Below are 20,140 nucleotides of genomic sequence, written 5' to 3'. Positions count from 1 at the left end.
ATAATTGAAAAAAATAATAATCATGATTATTCTGGCAATAATTGAAATCACGATTATTCAAACGATTATTTTTTGGTACAAAAGAAATTGTTTACACATTTAAAAATATTAAGATCAATAAAAAAAAAAATAGAAATACTATAATTATCTAAGTTCCTTTTGGACCAAACATAATTTATAATAAAATATATTTATAATAATATATATTTATTTATTTATGTTAGCAAAAACTTAAAGTTGGAGTGCAGCATGTGCACTGTGCTAGTAGGACGGTTATTTTTGGTACAAAACAAGAAAATGTTTGAAGGTAAAAAACAAAAACAAAAAAATATTAAGACAAATACAATTCATAGAAACACGAATTATGCAAGTTCCTTTTGGATGGAACAATTTATTAAATGAGCTATTTTAAAATAAAAATTAAAAAAAGGTGCAAATGTATAAATTTAAACTCAAAAATTAGCATTAATCTTTTTTTTTACAATTATGCTGATTTCATAATTGTGTAGTGTAATAATTGAAATTATAATTGAATTTCGATTAATTGCACCTCTCCCCTCGTTTGAATAATGTTTCCTTAGGCACTTCCTGCTGACATTGGCTGCAGCATGAAACGAATATGAGAGCAGGGCCTTTTTATTTATTGATTGATATTTAATTAGATTTATATACTTTTTGATATATTTTGATTTCCTTTTGCGTATTTATTTTTACATTTTTTTATACATATATTTAGTTATTTTTATTTCTTTACATTATTTGTTGCATTTAATTTTTGATATTGTTTATTTTCACTTTTATTTATTTATTTATTTAGCCAATGTTTGTCCTCCGTAGCAAAGGCCTAATTATTGTAGGTCTTTAAAAGATCATCTTGAGCGGTTGTTTTGTGGTGTGGGTTGTGTTAAAAGTGAGTAAATTTGCTGAGAAAACGTACTGTAACTCTTACAATGACTTGACTTTCCACCGTATTTACGTTACAGGTTAATCTCGAGATATTACTGAAAATAGAATTGACTGGGAAAAGGAAAAATTCCCACCAGAAGTGCTTTTGGGGGAATGTTTTTGCCGACATGGCTGGTTCTAGGAAATACGGGGTTAACTGTTTTCTGTCGTCACGCGTTACATGTTAATCTCAAGTTAAGTTAAAAGTTAAGTGACTTGAGGAGAGTGTTTTTAGTTAAAAATTTTGGTTGATTTCCAAATCATGGAAAATCAGATACTCGTCGACTTTCCACTGTATTCGCTAAAACAGGTGGAAAAGCAACCAAATAAAAGCATCAATTTGTATCAAAGTTGTTGATGTTGTTTATATTGGCAAACAATATAGATCAAACCGAAGCGAGTGAAGAAAAGCCGCAGCAGCTCTGCATCATAGCATCTGCTGTGCGCCGCCCGAGGGAAGTCATTTGAAAGATGCTAACAGTGTGCTCGCTGGCGTCCTGGGAGCGCTGGTGCCGGTGCAACCATTCTCCCACTGCGACAAGCCCCGAGCCGGCAGGGAGACAATGCGCCACACTGGTCGCTCCCTCGCAATGCGTAAACAGGAGTGGATGCCGCAATTCCGAGGCGAGGGATCGTGATTCACGACTGGAGAAAACAAAATATGAATGGCAAAAATTGACAAGGTCATTTCACCAAAATGTTGGCCATGAGTCAGGGAGGATTGCAGCACATTTCTGCTCATCATTCAAACTGTCTCATGCATGACTTGAGCAGTGTGAAGGCAATTTGGTGAAAACAGCGTATTTTTCCGGTACAGACTCGTGATTCCATTAAAACATTAACAGGTATAAATAATGTCAAAAGTCATAAAATACTGTATTGGGGAAAATTTTGATGTTGCTCTCGCACATTTGGTTAAATCACGCCAATACGCGACGACTCTCCCCTGTCATTTTTAATCAATTAATTGAATAGAATCGATTTTCCTTTAGCCCAATATGGATTCATTGAACCATAACTCAATCTTTTTAATTAGAGATGGGCGAGTAAGATTTAGATTTACAATTATTTAAAATAAAAATTAAACATTACATAAAAATTAATGCCGTCAAAGTTAAAGCGTTAAATAAATTAATCATAGAATTATTGCATTAATCATTAACAGAGATTAATCACACTTAATTTTGACCACAGATTATCCTTGAGCTTGACAAAGGATGGTTACGAGGTAGTACATATTGTGTTTGAGCAATAAACGTAACTACTAGGGGTGGGAATCTCTGACATGAGGCCGATTCGATATGTATCTCGATACACAAGTTGCGATTCGATTGAAAAACGATTATCTTTCAGAACAGAACGGTTCGATACGGTTCGATTAAGTTTGGGAACGATACAATTTTCGATTCAATACGATTAATTTCAATATTCAAAACTTATAGTGACATTTGTTGCTTGTAAACATTAATCTTAAAACACCACAAATTTTTAAAGTATCTACAAATGTGTTAAAAAAGAACAACAACAATGTCTTCTATATTTTTATATATTGAATCAATTATTTAAATGGACCGGAACAAAGGGCTGGGCGATATGACTGAAAAATGTATCCGTTTTTAAATATTTATTAGTTGTTATTGACAGTTATAATTGTTTTTTTTGTTTTGTTTTGTTTTTTAATTCAAAATCAGGATCAGGAAAACAAAAGGCTGATAATTAGGGCCCGAGCAGCGACCGCTGCGAGGTCCCTATTGTTTTTCAAGGAATTCTTATTAGGGCCCGAGCAGCGGCGGCGGCGGTGCCGCTGCGAGGCCCTATTGTTTTTGTAGGAATTCTTCTTATTATTATTATTCTTATTATTATTCTTCTCCGCAAACAATCGCATTTTTGAGACACTAAACGTGACCGAAAACTCACCAAACTTTACACGCACATCAGGCCTGGCGAAAAATTTTATATTTTAAAGTCGCCATACATGATAACAGAAAAATGGCTCCTTAGCGCCCCCTACATAGGTTAAACGGATCCCTGTCCTGCTACGATTGTCCGACGGCTATGAAAATTGTGTGGCACCTGTAGCACATCCCAATGAACAAAAACCTCTTTGAAGTGTGTACCCTAAAATAGACAGAAAGTGAGGTATGAGTATTTAAATGTCCAATTTTGGCCCAGTTTTGCATATTTACAGGGGTCATACTTTTGCCCGCTTCTCCTACACGGTTAACCCGATTGACTTCAAACTTGGGATGTACCATCTCAACACCTGGGACAACATCATTGTGAAAAATGAAAAGTTTTTGATATACTATATGACAGCGGCGGCGCATCAAATTTAGAGTTTAAAAATTCTTACTTCACGAGGCATTGCCGGTTGTACGTTTAATCTAGAGCTACGAAAATTGGTACACATATGTAACAGACTATGACCTACAAAAAACTCTTTTTGAACCATATGCTAAACCTAACAGGAAGTCCACCATTTTGATTTATTTTGGAACGTGTTGCCATTTTTTTGGCCATTTCATTGGGGTCTTATTTTAACGAACTCCTCCTACAGTGTTTATCCGATCATCTTCAAACTTGGTGTGATTCATCTTAAGATGTTGAAGATGAAAAGTTATTGAAAGCTTTGTATTTCGTCGCACGCTGTTGTCATGGCATGCACTGTTTGCAAAGGAAAAAAAGTATCCTTAAAGAAGCATTGCCAGTTGTACGAAGCAGCTAGAGCTACGAAAATTTGTAGACATATGTAACAGCCCAAGATGTACAAAAAAGTCTCTTGGTGCCCTGTGCTAAACCCAACAGGAAGTCCCCCAGGGGCCGGGCATCACATTTTGAGCTAAAAAAAACTCCTCTTTAACAAAGCATACCCGGCTGTACGTTTCACCTAGAGTTACCAAAATTTGTAGAGGTATATAACAGCCCTCGAGGTACAAAAAACTCTTTTTGAACCATATGCTAAACCTAACAGGACGTCCGCCATTTTGATTTACTTTGGAATGTGTTGCCATTTTTTTTTGGCCATTTCATAGGAGTCATATTTTAACAAACTGCTCCTACAGAGTTTATCCGATCATCTTCAAACTTGGTGTGATTCATCTTAAGATGTTGAAAATGAAAAGTTATTGAAAGTTTTTTATTTCGTCACACGCTGTTATCGTGGCATGCACTTTTTGCAAAGGAAAAAAATCCTTCTTAATGAAGCATTCCCAGTTGTACGAAGCAGCTAGAGCGACGAAAAATTGTAGACATATGTAACAGCCCAGGATGTACAAAAATGTCTCTTGGTGCCATGTGCTAAACGCAACAGGAAGTCCCCCAGGGGCCGGGCATCACATTTTGAGCTAAAAAATTCCTCTTTAACGAAGCATTCCCGGTTGTACGTTTCACCTAGCGCTATGATAATTTGCAGGCATACATAAGAGCCCACGATGTACAAAAAAGTCTCCTGGAACCATGTGCTAAACCAAACAGGAAGTCCGCCATTTTGATTTATGATGGGATTTGTTGCCATTTTTTGTGGCCTTTTTCAGGGGTCATATTTTAACGAACCCCTCCTACAAAATTTATCCGACTGTCTTCAAACTTGGTATGTTTCATCTTAAGATGTTTAAGATGCAAAGTAATCGAAAGTTTTTTATTTTGTCACACGCTGTTGCCATAGCAATGCATGGGAATTGCACACCATATTTTGCGTTTTGATTAAACAGACAAAGCATTCCTGGTTGTACGTTTCACCTAAAGCTATGATAATTTGCAGGCAAACATAAGAGCTCAGGATGTACAAAAAAGTCTCTTGGAGCCATATGCTAAACCAATCAGGAAGTCCACCATTTTGATTTACGATGGGATTTGTTGCCATTTTTTGTGGCCTTTTTCAGGGGTCATATTTTAACGAACTCCTCGTACAAAGTTCATCCGACCGTCTTCAAACTTGGTGTGTTTCATCTTAAGATGTTTAAGATGCAAAGTTATCGAAAGTTTTTTATTTTGTCGCACGCTGCTGCTATAGCGATGCATTGTTTGCCAAGTAAAGTGCTGCTTTGTTTTTTTATCTATACATGTGTGAAAACTCATGAAACTTTGCAAACACATCAGACTTGTCATGAACATGAATTTTTAGAGATTTATTGTGCAATTTGCAATAAATAGCGCCCTCTAGACATTTTCATGAAGTATTTCCGATTGTATGATTCTGCTAGATTTGTGAAAATTAGGACAGACCCCTATCAGCCTAATACCTACAAAAAAGTATTATGTAGCCATTTGCCAAACCAAAGAGGAAGTCCGCTATTTTGATTTTATTTTGGGAATTATACATCATTTTTGGCCTCTTTCATTAAACTTTGCACAGACAAGGCATGGAAAAAACTAACATTTTAAATGGTCCTTGTTCCATGTAACAGTACCCCAACGTGCCAGTACCCTGACGTGCAAGTAACCCAACGTTGTGCTCAATAGCGCCCTCTATGCATTTTTATCGAGCATTTCCAATTGTATGATTCAAGCGATACACAACTAAAGATGACTTGACCTAGATTTGTGAAAACTGGGAGGCATACCTATTAGCTTAAGACCTACAAAAAGTATTCTGTAGCCGTATGCTAAACCTAAAAGGAAGTCCGCCATTTTGAATTTATTTAGGGAATTGCACACCATCTTTGGCCTTTTGCACTTACAAAGCTTGTCAAAAACATTTTAGATGGTCCTTGTCCGATTTGACAGTACCCCAACGTGCCAGTACCCCGACGTGCAAGTACCCCAACGTGGCCCAGGTTGCGAGGGCCCTTTATAGCTGCTCGCAGCTCTAGTTATTCTTCTTCTTTTTATTTGTTATTATTCTTTTCCGCAAACAATCACATTTTTGAGACACTAAACGTGAACGAAAACTCACCAAACTTTACACACACGTCAGGCCTGGCGAAAAATTTGATATTTTAAAGTCTCCATAGGTGATAACAGAAAAATGGCTCCATAGCGCCACCTACATAGGTTAAACAGATCCCTGGCCCGCTACGATTGTCCGACGGCTATGAAAATTGTGTGGCACCTGTAGCACATCCAGATGAACAAAAACCTCTTTGATGTGTGTACCCTAAAATAGACAGGAAGTGAGATATGAGTATTTAAATGTCCAATTTTGGCCAATTTTTGCACATTTACAGGGGTCATACTTTTGCCTGCTTCTCCTACACGGTTAATCCAATTGACTTCAAACTTGGGATGTACCATCTCAAGACCTGGGACAACACCATGGTAAAAAATCTAAAGTTTTCGACATACTATATGACGGCGGTGGGGCATCAAATTTAGAGTTTCAAAACTCTTACTAAACGTAGTATTGCCGGTTGTATGTTTAACCTAGAGCTACGAAAATTGGTACACATATGTAACAGACTATGACCTACAAAAAAGTCTGTTGGTGCCATATGCTAAACCCAACAGGAAGTCCGCCAGAGGCGGGGCATCAAATTTGGAGTTTCAAAATTCTTACTTAATGAAGCATTCCCGGCTGTACGTTTCACCTAGAGTTACCAAAATTTAAAGACATATGTAACAGCCCTCAAGGTACAAAAAACTCTTTTTGAACCATATGCTAAACCTAACAGAAAGTCCACCATTTTGATTTACTTTGGAACGTGTTCCCATTTTTTTGGCCATTTCATAGGGGTCCTATTTTAACGAACTCCTCTTACAGAGTTTATCCGATCATCTTCAAACTTGGTGTGATTCATCTTAAGATGTTGAAGATGAAAAGTTATTGAAAGCTTTTTATTTCGCTGCACGCTGTTGTCGTGGCATGCACTTGTTTGCAAAGGAAAAAAATTCTTCTTAATGAAGAATTCTCAGTTGTACGAAGCAGCTAGAGCTACGAAAATTTGTAGACATATGTAACAGCCCACGATGTACAAAAAAAGTCTCTTGCTGCTTTGTGCTAAACCCAACAGGAAGTCCCGCAAGGGCCGGGCATCACTTTTTGAGCTAAAAAACTCCTCTTTAACGAAGCATTCCCGGTTGTACCTTTCACCTAGCGCTATGATAATTTGGAGGCATACATAAGAGCCCACGATGTACAAAAAAGTCTTTTAGAACCATATGCTAAGCCAAACAGGAAGTCCGGCATTTTGATTTACTTTGCTATTTGTAGCCATTTTTTGGGGGCCTTTTATAGGCCTCATATTTTCTACAAAACTTATCAGATTGTCTTCATTCTTTGGCATGTTTCATCTGAAGTATTGCCGGTTATACGTTTAATCTAGAGCTACGAAAATTGGTACACATATGTAACAGACTATGATCTACAAAAAAGCCTGTTGGTGCCATATGCTAAACCTAACAGGAAGTCCGCCAGAGGCAGGGCATCAAATTTTGCATTTCAAAATTTTTACTTAATGAAGCATTTCCGGCTGTACGTTTCACCTAGAGTGACCAAATTTTGAAGACATATGTAACAGCCCTCGAGGTACAAAAAACTCTTTTTGAACCATATGCTAAACCTAACAGGAAGTCTGCCATTTTGATTTACTTTGGAACATGTTGCCATTTTTTTGGCCATTTCATAGGGGTCTTATTTTAACGAACTCCTCCTACAGAGTTTATCCGATCATCTTCAAACTTGGTGTGATTCATCTTAAGATGTTGACGATGAAAAGTTATTGAAAGCTTTTTATTTCGTCGCACGCTGTTGTCGTGGCATGCACTGTTGGCAAAGGAAAAAAAAATCCTTCTTAATGCAGCGTTCCCAGTTGGACGAAGCAGCTCGAGCTACAAAAATTTGTAGACATATGTACACATTTGTCCACATATATATATTTACATATGCATGTAAAAAAATTATGTCAGGCTAAACTAAATGGTTGATTAGGCCCCACACATTCTCACCTTACCATACCCGGCCCTCTTTGCAAAAGGTTTGAACACTCCTGGCCTAAACCTAGGTGTATACTCAAACTATGCACGCACATAAAGCCTGGAACAAAATGTGTAATTTAGAGGGTTCTTGTTTTGTTTTTTGTATTCCTTATATTTCATGTCATTATACTTGACACACTATTTTTACTACTCACTGAATCAGTTATAAGAACATTTAATTGATACAATCCAATCACATCCTAGAGAATTGAAAACACATTCAATCATGAGGTTGTTAAGACACATTTACTTCTGTAGCACTTAACCACAAACAAGTTGCGACATCCCCTGATCTAACCCTCCAACCGGGCAAGGAAAAACTTTCAGGGGTCATATTTTAACGAACCCCTCCTACAAAATTTATCCGACTGTCTTCAAACTTGGTGTGTTTCATCTTAAGATGTTTAAGATGCAAAGTAATCGAAAGTTTTTTATTTTGTAACACGCTGTTGCCATAGCAATGCATTGTTTGTCAAGTGCTGCTTTTTTTTTTTATACACATGAAAACTCATGGAACTTTGCAAACACATCAGACTTGTCATGAACATGAATTTTCAGAGATTTATTGTGCAATTTGAAATAAATAGCGCCCTCTAGACCTTTTTATGAAGCATTTCCGATTGTATGATTATGCTAGACCTACAAAAAAGTATTATGTAGCCATTTGCCAAACCAAAGAGGAAGTCCGCTATTTTGATTTTATTTTGGGAATTATACATAATTTTTGGCCTTCTTCATTAAACTTTGCACAGACAAGTTATGGAAAAAACTAACATTTTAAATGGTCCTTGTTCCATGTAACAGTACCCCAACGTGCCAGTACCCTGACGTGCAAGTAACCCAACGTTGTGCTCAATAGCGCCCTCTATGCATTTTTATGGAGCATTTCCAATTGTATGATTCAAGCGATACACAACTAAAGATGACTTGACCTAGATTTGTGAAAACTGGGAGGCATACCTATTAGCTTAAGACCTACAAAAAGTATTCTGTAGCCGTATGCTAAACCTAAAAGGAAGTCCGCCATTTTGAATTTATTTTGGGAATTGCGCACCATATTTTGCGTTTTGATTAAACTTTGCACACACAAGGCTTGTCAAAAACATTTTAGATGGTCCTTGTCCTATTTGACAGTACCCCAACGTGCCAGTACCCCGACGTGCAAGTACCCCAACGTGGCACGCCTTTGCTGTAGCGATGCATTGTTTGCAAAGAATTTTTTTTTTTTATATGATTCAACTAGATGTGTGAATATTGGGAGGCATACCTATCAGCCGAATACCTCGACAAAGCATTCCATAGCAATGTGAACAAACACAAAAAGCATGGCAAAACATTTACAATTTAGACGGTTTCTTATGAAACAGTACCCTAACGTGCCAGTACCCCGACGTGCAAATACCCCAACGTGGCACGGGTTGCGAGGGCCCTTTATAGCTGCTCGCAGCTCTAGTTAGGGCCCGAGCAGCGACCGCTGCGAGGTCCCTATTGTTTTTCAAGGAATTCTTATTATTCTTCTTCTTTTTATTTGTTATTATTCTTTTCCGCAAACAATCACATTTTTGAGACACTAAACGTGAACGAAAACTCACCAAACTTTACACACACGTCAGGCCTGGCGAAAAATTTGATATTTTAAAGTCGCCATAGGTGATAACAGAAAAATGGCTCCATAGCGCCACCTACATAGGTTAAACAGATCCCTGGCCCGCTACGATTGTCCGACGGCTATGAAAATTGTGTGGCACCTGTAGCACATCCAGATGAACAAAAACCTCTTTGATGTGTGTACCCTAAAATAGACAGGAAGTGAGATATGAGTATTTAAATGTCCAATTTTGGCCAATTTTTGCACATTTACAGGGGTCATACTTTTGCCTGCTTCTCCTACACGGTTAATCCAATTGACTTCAAACTTGGGATGTACCATCTCAAGACCTGGGACAACACCATGGTAAAAAATCTAAAGTTTTCGACATACTATATGACGGCGGTGGGGCATCAAATTTAGAGTTTCAAAACTCTTACTAAACGTAGTATTGCCGGTTGTATGTTTAACCTAGAGCTACGAAAATTGGTACACATATGTAACAGACTATGACCTACAAAAAAGTCTGTTGGTGCCATATGCTAAACCCAACAGGAAGTCCGCCAGAGGCGGGGCATCAAATTTTGAGTTTCAAAATTCTTACTTAATGAAGCATTCCCGGCTGTACGTTTCACCGAGAGTTACCAAAATTTAAAGACATATGTAACAGCCCTCAAGGTACAAAAAACTCTTTTTGAACCATATGCTAAACCTAACAGAAAGTCCACCATTTTGATTTACTTTGGAACGTGTTCCCATTTTTTTGGCCATTTCATAGGGGTCCTATTTTAACGAACTCCTCTTACAGAGTTTATCCGATCATCTTCAAACTTGGTGTGATTCATCTTAAGATGTTGAAGATGAAAAGTTATTGAAAGCTTTTTATTTCGCTGCACGCTGTTGTCGTGGCATGCACTTGTTTGCAAAGGAAAAAAAATCTTCTTAATGAAGAATTCTCAGTTGTACGAAGCAGCTAGAGCTACGAAAATTTGTAGACATATGTAACAGCCCACGATGTACAAAAAAGTCTCTTGCTGCTTTGTGCTAAACCCAACAGGAAGTCCCGCAAGGGCCGGGCATCACTTTTTGAGCTAAAAAACTCCTCTTTAACGAAGCATTCCCGGTTGTACCTTTCACCTAGCGCTATGATAATTTGGAGGCATACATAAGAGCCCACGATGTACAAAAAAGTCTTTTAGAACCATATGCTAAGCCAAACAGGAAGTCCGGCATTTTGATTTACTTTGCTATTTGTAGCCATTTTTGGGGGGCCTTTTATAGGCCTCATATTTTCTACAAAACTTATCAGATTGTCTTCATTCTTTGGCATGTTTCATCTGAAGTATTGCCGGTTATACGTTTAATCTAGAGCTACGAAAATTGGTACACATATGTAACAGACTATGATCTACAAAAAAGCCTGTTGGTGCCATATGCTAAACCTAACAGGAAGTCCGCCAGAGGCAGGGCATCAAATTTTGCATTTCAAAATTTTTACTTAATGAAGCATTTCCGGCTGTACGTTTCACCTAGAGTGACCAAAATTTGAAGACATATGTAACAGCCCTCGAGGTACAAAAAACTCTTTTTGAACCATATGCTAAACCTAACAGGAAGTCTGCCATTTTGATTTACTTTGGAACATGTTGCCATTTTTTTGGCCATTTCATAGGGGTCTTATTTTAACGAACTCCTCCTACAGAGTTTATCCGATCATCTTCAAACTTGGTGTGATTCATCTTAAGATGTTGACGATGAAAAGTTATTTAAAGCTTTTTATTTCGTCGCACGCTGTTGTCGTGGCATGCACTGTTGGCAAAGGAAAAAAAAATCCTTCTTAATGCAGCGTTCCCAGTTGGACGAAGCAGCTCGAGCTACAAAAATTTGTAGACATATGTACACATTTGTCCACATATATATATTTACATATGCATGTAAAAAAATTATGTCAGGCTAAACTAAATGGTTGATTAGGCCCCGCACATTTTCACCTTACCATACCCGGTCCTCTTTGCAAAAGGTTTGAACACTCCTGGCCTAAACCTAGGTGTATACTCAAACTATGCACGCACATAAAGCCTGGAACAAAATGTGTAATTTAGAGGGTTCTTGTTTTGTTTTTTGTATTCCTTATATTTCATGTCATTATACTTGACACACTATTTTTACTACTCACTGAATCAGTTATAAGAACATTTAATTGATACAATCCAATCACATCCTAGAGAATTGAAAACACATTCAATCATGAGGTTGTTAAGACACATTTACTTCTGTAGCACTTAACCACAAACAAGTTGCGACATCCCCTGATCTAACCCTCCAACCGGGCAAGGAAAAACTTTCAGGGGTCATATTTTAACGAACCCCTCCTACAAAATTTATCCGACTGTCTTCAAACTTGGTGTGTTTCATCTTAAGATGTTTAAGATGCAAAGTAATCTAAAGTTTTTTATTTTGTAACACGCTGTTGCCATAGCAATGCATTGTTTGTCAAGTGCTGCTTTTTTTTTTTTATACACATGAAAACTCATGGAACTTTGCAAACACATCAGACTTGTCATGAACATGAATTTTCAGAGATTTATTGTGCAATTTGCAATAAATAGCGCCCTCTAGACCTTTTTATGAAGCATTTCCGATTGTATGATTATGCTAGACCTACAAAAAAGTATTATGTAGCCATTTGCCAAACCAAAGAGGAAGTCCGCTATTTTGATTTTATTTTGGGAATTATACATCATTTTTGGCCTTTTTCATTCAACTTTGCACAGACAAGGCATGGAAAAAACTAACATTTTAAATGGTCCTTGTTCCATGTAACAGTTGTCAAGTGCTGCTTTTTTTTTTTTTTATACACATGAAAACTCATGAAACTTTGCAAACACATCAGACTTGTCAGGAACATGAATTTTCAGAGATTTATTGTGCAATTTGCAATAAATAGCGCCCTCTAGACATTTTTATGAAGCATTTCCGATTGTATGATTATGCTAGACCTACAAAAAAGTATTATGTAGCCATTTGCCAAACCAAAGAGGAAGTCCGCTATTTTGATTTTATTTTGGGAATTATACATAATTTTTGGCCTTCTTCATTAAACTTTGCACAGACAAGGCATGGAAAAAACTAACATTTTAAATGGTCCTTGTTCCATGTAACAGTACCCCAACGTGCCAGTACCCTGACGTGCAAGTAACCCAACGTTGTGCTCAATAGCGCCCTCTATGCATTTTTATGGAGCATTTCCAATTGTATGATTCAAGCGATACACAACTAAAGATGACTTGACCTAGATTTGTGAAAACTGGGAGGCATACCTATTAGCTTAAGACCTACAAAAAGTATTCTGTAGCCGTATGCTAAACCTAAAAGGAAGTCCGCCATTTTGAATTTATTTTGGGAATTGCGCACCATATTTTGCGTTTTGATTAAACTTTGCACACACAAGGCTTGTCAAAAACATTTTAGATGGTCTTTATCCTATTTGACAGTACCCCAACGTGCCAGTACCCCGACGTGCAAGTACCCCAACGTGGCACGCCTTTGCTGTAGCGATGCATTGTTTGCAAAGAATTTTTTTTTTATATGATTCAGCTAGATGTGTGAATATTGGGAGGCATACCTATCAGCCGAATACCTCGACAAAGCATTCCATAGCAATGTGAACAAACACAAAAAGCATGGCAAAACATTTACAATTTAGACGGTTTCTTATGAAACAGTACCCTAACGTGCCAGTACCCCGACGTGCAAATACCCCAACGTGGCACGGGTTGCGAGGGCCCTTTATAGCTGCTCGCAGCTCTAGTTCTTATTATTATTCTTCTCCGCAAACAATCGCATTTTTGAGACGCTAAACGTGAACGAAAACTCACCAAACTTTACACGCACATCAGCCCTGGCGAAAAATTTGATATTTTAAAGTCGCCATACATGATAACAGAAAAATGGCTCCATAGCGCCACCTACATAGGTTAAACGGATCCCTGTCCCGCTACGATTGTCCTATGGCGACGAAAATTGTGTGGCACCCGTAGCACATCCAGATGAACAAAAACCTCTTTGATGTGTGTACCCTAAAATAGACAGAAAGTGAGGTATGATCATCTGACTGTCCAATTTTGGCCCAGTTTTGCACATTTACAGGGGTCATACTTTTGCCCGCTTCTCCTACACGGTTAACCCGATTAACTTCAAACTTGGGATGGACCATCTCAACACCTGGGACAACATCATTGTAAAAAATCTAAAGTTTTTGATATACTATATGACGTCGGCGACGCATCAAATTTAGAGTTTAAAAATTCTTACTTCATGAAGCATTGCCGGTTGTACGTTTAATCTAGAGCTACGAAAATTTGTACACATATGTAACAGGCTATGACCTACAAAAAACTCTTTTTGAACCATATGCTAAACCTCACAGGAAGTCCGCCATTTTGATTTATTTTGGAACGTGTTGCCATTTTTTTGGCCATTTCATTGGGGTCTTATTTTAACGAACTCCTCCTACAGTGTTTATCCGATCATCTTCAAACTTGGTGTGATTCATCTTAAGATGTTGAAGATGAAAAGTTATTGAAAGCTTTGTATTTCGTCGCACGCTGTTGTCATGGCATGCACTGTTTGCAAAGGAAAAAAAATATCCTTAAAGAAGCATTGCCAGTTGTACGAAGCAGCTAGAGCTACGAAAATTTGTAGACATATGTAACAGCCCAAGATGTACAAAAAAGTCTCTTGGTGCCCTGTGCTAAACCCAACAGGAAGTCCCCCAGGGGCCGGGCATCACATTTTAAGCTAAAAAACTCCTCTTTAACAAAGCATACCCGGCTGTACGTTTCACCTAGAGTTACCAAAATTTGTAGAGGTATATAACAGCCCTCGAGGTACAAAAAACTCTTTTTGAACCATATGCTAAACCTAACAGGATGTCCGCCATTTTTATTTACTTTGGAATGTGTTGCCATTTTTTGGGCCATTTCATAGGGGTCATATTTTAACGAACTCCTCCTACAGAGTTTATCCGATCATCTTCAAACTTGGTGTGACTCATCTTAAGATGTTGAGGATGAAAAGTTATTGAAAGCTCTTTATTTCGTCGCACGCTGTTGTCGTGGCATGCACTTTTTGCAAAGGAAAAAAATCCCTCTTAATGAAGCATTCCCAGTTGTACGAAGTAGCTAGAGCTACAAAAAATTGTAGACATATGTAACAGCCCACAGTGTACAAAAAAGTCTCTTGGTGCCATGTGCTAAACCCAACAGGAAGTCCCCCAGGGGCCGGGCATCACATTTTGAGCTAGAAAACTCCTCTTTAACGAAGCATTCCCGGTTGTACGTTTCACCTAGCGCGATGATAATTTGCAGGCATACATAAGAGCCCACGATGTACAAAAAAGTCTCTTGGAACCATGTGATAAACCAAACAGGAAGTCTGCCATTTTGATTTACGATGGGATTTGTTGCCATTTTTTGTGGCCTTTTTCAGTTGTCATATTTTAACGAACTCCTCGTACAAAGTTCATCCGACCGTCTTCAAACTTGGTGTGTTTCATCTTAAGATGTTTAAGATGCAAAGTTATCAAAAGTTTTTTATTTTGTCGCACGCTGCTGCTATAGCGATGCAGTTTGCCAAGTGAAGTGCTGCTTTGTTTTTTTATCTATACATGTGTGAAAACTTATGAAACTTTGCAAACACATCAGACTTGTCATGAACATGAATTTTTAGAGATTTATTGTGCAATTTGCAATAAAAAGCGCCCTCTAGACATTTTTATGAAGTATTTCCGATTGTATGATTCTGCTAGATTTGTGAAAATTAGGACAGACCCCTATCAGCCTAATACCTACAAAAAAGTATTATGTAGCCATTTGCCAAACCAAAGAGGAAGTCCTCTATTTTGATTTTATTTTGGGAATTATACATCATTTTTGGCCTCTTTCATTAAACTTTGCACAGACAAGGCATGGAAAAAACTAACATTTTAAATGGTCCTTGTTCCATGTAACAGTACCCCAACGTGCAAGTACCCTGACGTGCAAGTAACCCAACGTTGTGCTCAATAGCGCCCTCTATGCATTTTTATGGAGCATTTCCAATTGTATGATTCAAGCGATACACAACTAAAGATGACTTGACCTAGATTTGTGAAAACTGGGAGGCATACCTATTAGCTTAAGACCTACAAAAAGTATTCTGTAGCCGTATGCTAAACCTAAAATGAAGTCCGCCATTTTGAATTTATTTTGGGAATTGCACACCATATTTTGCGTTTTGATTAAACTTTGCACATACAAGGCTTGTCAAAAACATTTTAGATGGTCCTTGTCCTATTTGACAGTACCCCAACGTGCCAGTACCCCGACGTGCAAGTACCCCAACGTGGTCCGGGTTGCGAGGGCCCTTTATAGCTGCTCGCAGCTCTAGTTCAATTTGAAATGTAAATATTTAACCTTTAAAATGACACCAACACAATTAAACAGAATATGTGCACATTGTGAAGTATTTCAGAAACATACATTTAAGACATGAAATAAACCTACCGTCCAGCCAAAAGAAATATGAAGCCACCTTATGGAACAATAAATCTATCAAACACATTTTAACAACTTAATATATCCAAAAGTGCCCTAACCTTTTTATCAACAATTTTTGTTTTTAACAATTTTTGTTTTTCTTTGCCATCACATTCATTTTTGGTTAATGTATGACATCTTTTTTGTTTTTTTAATCTGAGACACGATGATGACCACGGAATCACTACTGTTTGTTTTGTTTTGGGGCTGTCGTTCATTTTGAGTTTGATGACGTAATTGCGGGCACGTCTCAGTTCTCCTATCTGCTGCTCATGCTAGTTGTAGACATTGACAGGGAGCCACAAACTGAGAAATGAGATACTTGCAGTGTGCTTTTAGCATAGCTGGTGTGTTGGCTGTGGGACATACCTGTGTCGTTTGAATCCATGCATTGGATCGTCACGGGAGTTTTTCTTTTTGGCTCGCTCGCAGTACCAACGCCGGCCCGGGACATACAAGTGCACCGAGAGGACTCGATAGCCATGGGAAATACCGAGATGTACGGCACCGGCTTCTGCTAACTGATCCATTTGCATGTTGTCACTCGTTGTGCGCGACTGCGCGCATGCCGTGTCGCGAGCACGGCGTTGACGGTAGGCGGCCCCCCCTCCCCCCCAAAAAAGGTGCGTAACGTCTTTGCATTATGTTTACAACATCCGGGGAATGAAGCGTCTCTGAGCGCTACTTTGCTAGCTCTCTGTAAACACGGAAGCAGCTTGAATTGTGATGCTACTGAAATGTAAACAAAACAAGTAGAGCACGGTGCAGAACTCTTGCTATTGTTATGAAAACCATAAAGCCTCAATCGTAACCGATTCACAGCAACGCGATATCCGGTCCACAGCTTTACAAGCAATGGATCTAAGGATTCCCGGCGGATTTTGTATCGGTTGACAAGTCTGCTACCGATACGGCCGTTTAGCTCCCCTTGACGACCGATGGTTCGGTCGAATCGGTTTTTTGTCCCACCCCTAGTAACTACACGTATTAAAGTAAAGCATTTAATAAATGTGTGCGTATGACATTCAGAATATTTGTTCACATCAAGCTATTGGGGTCATTTTTTCCCGTTTTAAATGACGCAAGTAATTAACTGATTAGATGAGAGTGGCAGTGGATAAATTTTTTTGAAGATGTCCTCAACATTAAATGTGGAAAAAAATTAATGTATAAGTGGCCCTTTGGCAGGCAAAAAATGTTGATTTAAAAAAAAAAAAAAGCCTTTTTAATTAAGCAAATAATCATGATTCATCCAAATTCAAACATGTGATTAATCTGAATGACAGCTCTAACAAAAATATATAAATGATACATAAAAACTGGTACTGCGTGAAATCTTTAACGTAATTGAAAAACAAAATCAATTGTGAATTACGTAAATCAAATCGGGCCCTTTTGAAGTGAATGGAATATGGAAATCTGAGTCAAGTCAATACTCAGCCCTAGATATATTTTTTTAATAAAAAAAAAAAAAAAAAAAAAAAAAAAAAAAAAAAAAAAAAAGCAAATCTTAACTCTTTGACCGCCATAAACGTTTAAAAACGTTCAGTATAATCCTAGGATTGGCCGCCATAGACGTTAATTGACGTCTACTATGTCTTTTTATGGAAACGGGTGGAGGAAAGCCTTGGGCAGCTGTGCTCCAAATATCAAGCCGATCGGGTTACTATAATGAGTATTCCTGGCCACTAGATGGCTGTGATGAGTCTTTTGGACAAGATCGGGTAGGAGACAACAGTAGAAGAAGAGAGGCTGAGCTAGAGTGTTGAGGGGGAGAGAATGGCTAACTTGGCTAAGGGAGTCAAAAAGGCTACAGATGGCAATCAGCTCACGCTTGATCCTTATTTTCAAAGCTCAAAAGCATCGACCAGTGCTCAAGAGCACAGTGATGACGGGGTTAAGTCATAGTTGAAGCGGTGACGTGGCCGTTTCGACCACGTCCTAAGGCCCCACCGGCTAGCGATGCTAATAACGTCCTAAGGCCCCACCGGCTAGCGATGCTAACACCGGAGAAAAGTGGTGCACAACCGAGCACGTCTGCACAGATGACGTTTCATCGGACGATGACGACTACTATGGGTCCGATGCAAGACAGTCTTGGACAGTCTTTCGTCCTCCAAAGAACGTGCAGGTAAGCGCTAACATGCTAAGAGATTGCTAGTAAGATTACTAACTTTTCGGGCGATCTGCTAGCAGCGTGTGTAAATGTGCTGATATACACTAAAACATCTATTACCTATACAAACGTGAATGTATATTTTATAGATCGTGCTCACAGCAACGTCCGACCGCTGGTTCTACGACAAAGAAAGGTAAAAAAACAAACAAAAAACGTTTTCAATACACCGCAACAATAAAAGTTAAGTCTTTCGATAGTATTGTAATTGTATATGTTTCTTTCAGCTCCTCCTCATAGGGCCCAGAGTGACCCTTCTCACAGTGAGCAGAACAAAGGTAAAAAGAAAAAAAAAAAAAGATTCTCCACAGCACTAATAAAATATTTGATGGTAAACATCTTCTATAATTTAAAGAATGTGCATCAACCAATACATCCAAGAAAAACAGGTAAACATGCACACACACACACACACACACACACACACATTGCATCACAGTGCTCTAAAATAATATATGATATTGAAATGTATATTTGCAGATCCCAAAGATTCTGGCTGGCTTGAAGTTGATGAATTCGGCTGGCAGCCAACCATCTTCCCCTTTGCTGCAAAACCAGGACCAAGGGATGCTGCAGCAGAGCTGAATTCCCACCTGCCAGCTGACATCCTGGAGCTCTTCATCACGGATGAACTTCTCCAGCACATCGTTCATCATACCAACCTCTACGCAAATCAGTCCATGCAGAAGCAGACTGACAAAAACTGTGATGCAAATCCTGCTGCATCCCCCTAGCACGCACGGTATTACTCCACAATATATCACACAAAAAGAAAAATTGTGTCGTTGAAACATCCACACAATTGTAAATAGTAACACGTACACACACACCACACATGCGCAGTTGCGCACGTGTAAATAGTTTGCAAAGAGTTTTCCAAATTGTTTGTTCGGATTGCTACTGTTGCATGTAAATAAACTGTTATTTTGCAATCAAAAAACACTTTTTTATTGTTGGGGTAGTGTTTTATAGAAGTTTAGGTGTTTGTAGAATCCCTCATGCAAAAAAAAAATGCCAAATTCACTAGAGTGCATGAAATAACATCGTTTCACAAAAAGCTTGATTTCTCCGTATTTTGGAAGAAAATAGAGGATTTGGGTGAAACGAAGCTGTTTTCTGTTGTTGATTACTGAAGATCTGAATAAGGTAGAAACAAACTTTTTTTTTAGATGAAAGATGAGACTTCAATCTTTCATTTGGTAGTATCCGCGTTTCCATAGTCCTAACACAACATTTTCTGTGGAGCTTGAAAGATCGGTAAAATTCTGTAAATCAGCTGGCAGTATGGGGTTACCTTTTCCGAAAATGGCTGGCAGTCAAAGAGTTAATAGTGACGTTTTATAAATATTGGTCCCATATATTTCTCAAGATTGTATGCCAATTTTAGGGCTGCACGATATTGCAAAATAATGCGATATGTGATAAGGTTGCTGAATATAACGATAGATATTATTGCAATATTTAACATGTATCTAAAGAAATTACATTTCTATTATCGAATGAAAGAATTACATTTTTTTTCATCCAGCAAAATAAGCAAACTCAATATAATCTTAGTTAATTGCAATTACCTCTCGATAATGTTCAACTATTGGATGGTGGTGCACATTTTAGTTACTGGCTGACTGGTTAAATTCAGATAAAAGCATAAAATTCGATATGAAACTTATTGCATGACTTTGCGATATACATATTACACGAGTCATTTTTCACAGCCCTTCTGCTCGGAGGAAATGTCGGCGCCACTGGACAGTCTACGCCGGTTAGCTAGGATGGATGGCGGTGGAGCTGAGGACGCGAACGTCGCCGCTGGGCGCGGTGGTGTACGCGGGTCGTGGAGTGGATGGAGGTTCGGCGCTTGGAGGAGAGGCAGTTTGGATGGGACTGGACAATTGGACCATTCTTTTTTGTGTGTATGGTGCTCATCGCGAACGCAGCAGC

The 20,140-nt window shown here is 38.4% G+C and overlaps 1 protein-coding gene and 1 long non-coding RNA gene across 6 annotated transcripts in view; one reads left to right on the top strand and one right to left on the bottom strand.

Moving 5' to 3' along the window:
• The window catches only part of cadm1a (cell adhesion molecule 1a), a 338,297-nt gene that overhangs the window by 283,065 nt on the left and 35,092 nt on the right, over positions 1-20,140 (bottom strand). The gene's annotated exons all lie outside the window — the stretch shown is intronic.
• Positions 17,627-18,585, top strand: LOC144006407 (uncharacterized). Of its 2 annotated transcripts, XR_013279805.1 has the most exons (4): positions 17,627-18,154; positions 18,289-18,335; positions 18,427-18,477; positions 18,555-18,585. It is a non-coding gene; the product is annotated as an uncharacterized LOC144006407 (long non-coding RNA). The 2 variants fall into 2 exon arrangements; XR_013279804.1 differs by lacking the exon at positions 17,627-18,154 and having other exon boundaries at positions 18,210-18,335.

Source organism: Festucalex cinctus, chromosome 18 (assembly GCF_051991245.1).
Source record: "Festucalex cinctus isolate MCC-2025b chromosome 18, RoL_Fcin_1.0, whole genome shotgun sequence".
NCBI classification, from domain to species: Eukaryota; Metazoa; Chordata; class Actinopteri; order Syngnathiformes; family Syngnathidae; genus Festucalex; species Festucalex cinctus.
The sequence above is the reverse complement of the archived record's forward strand: the minus strand, read 5'-3'. Positions and strand labels throughout refer to the sequence as shown.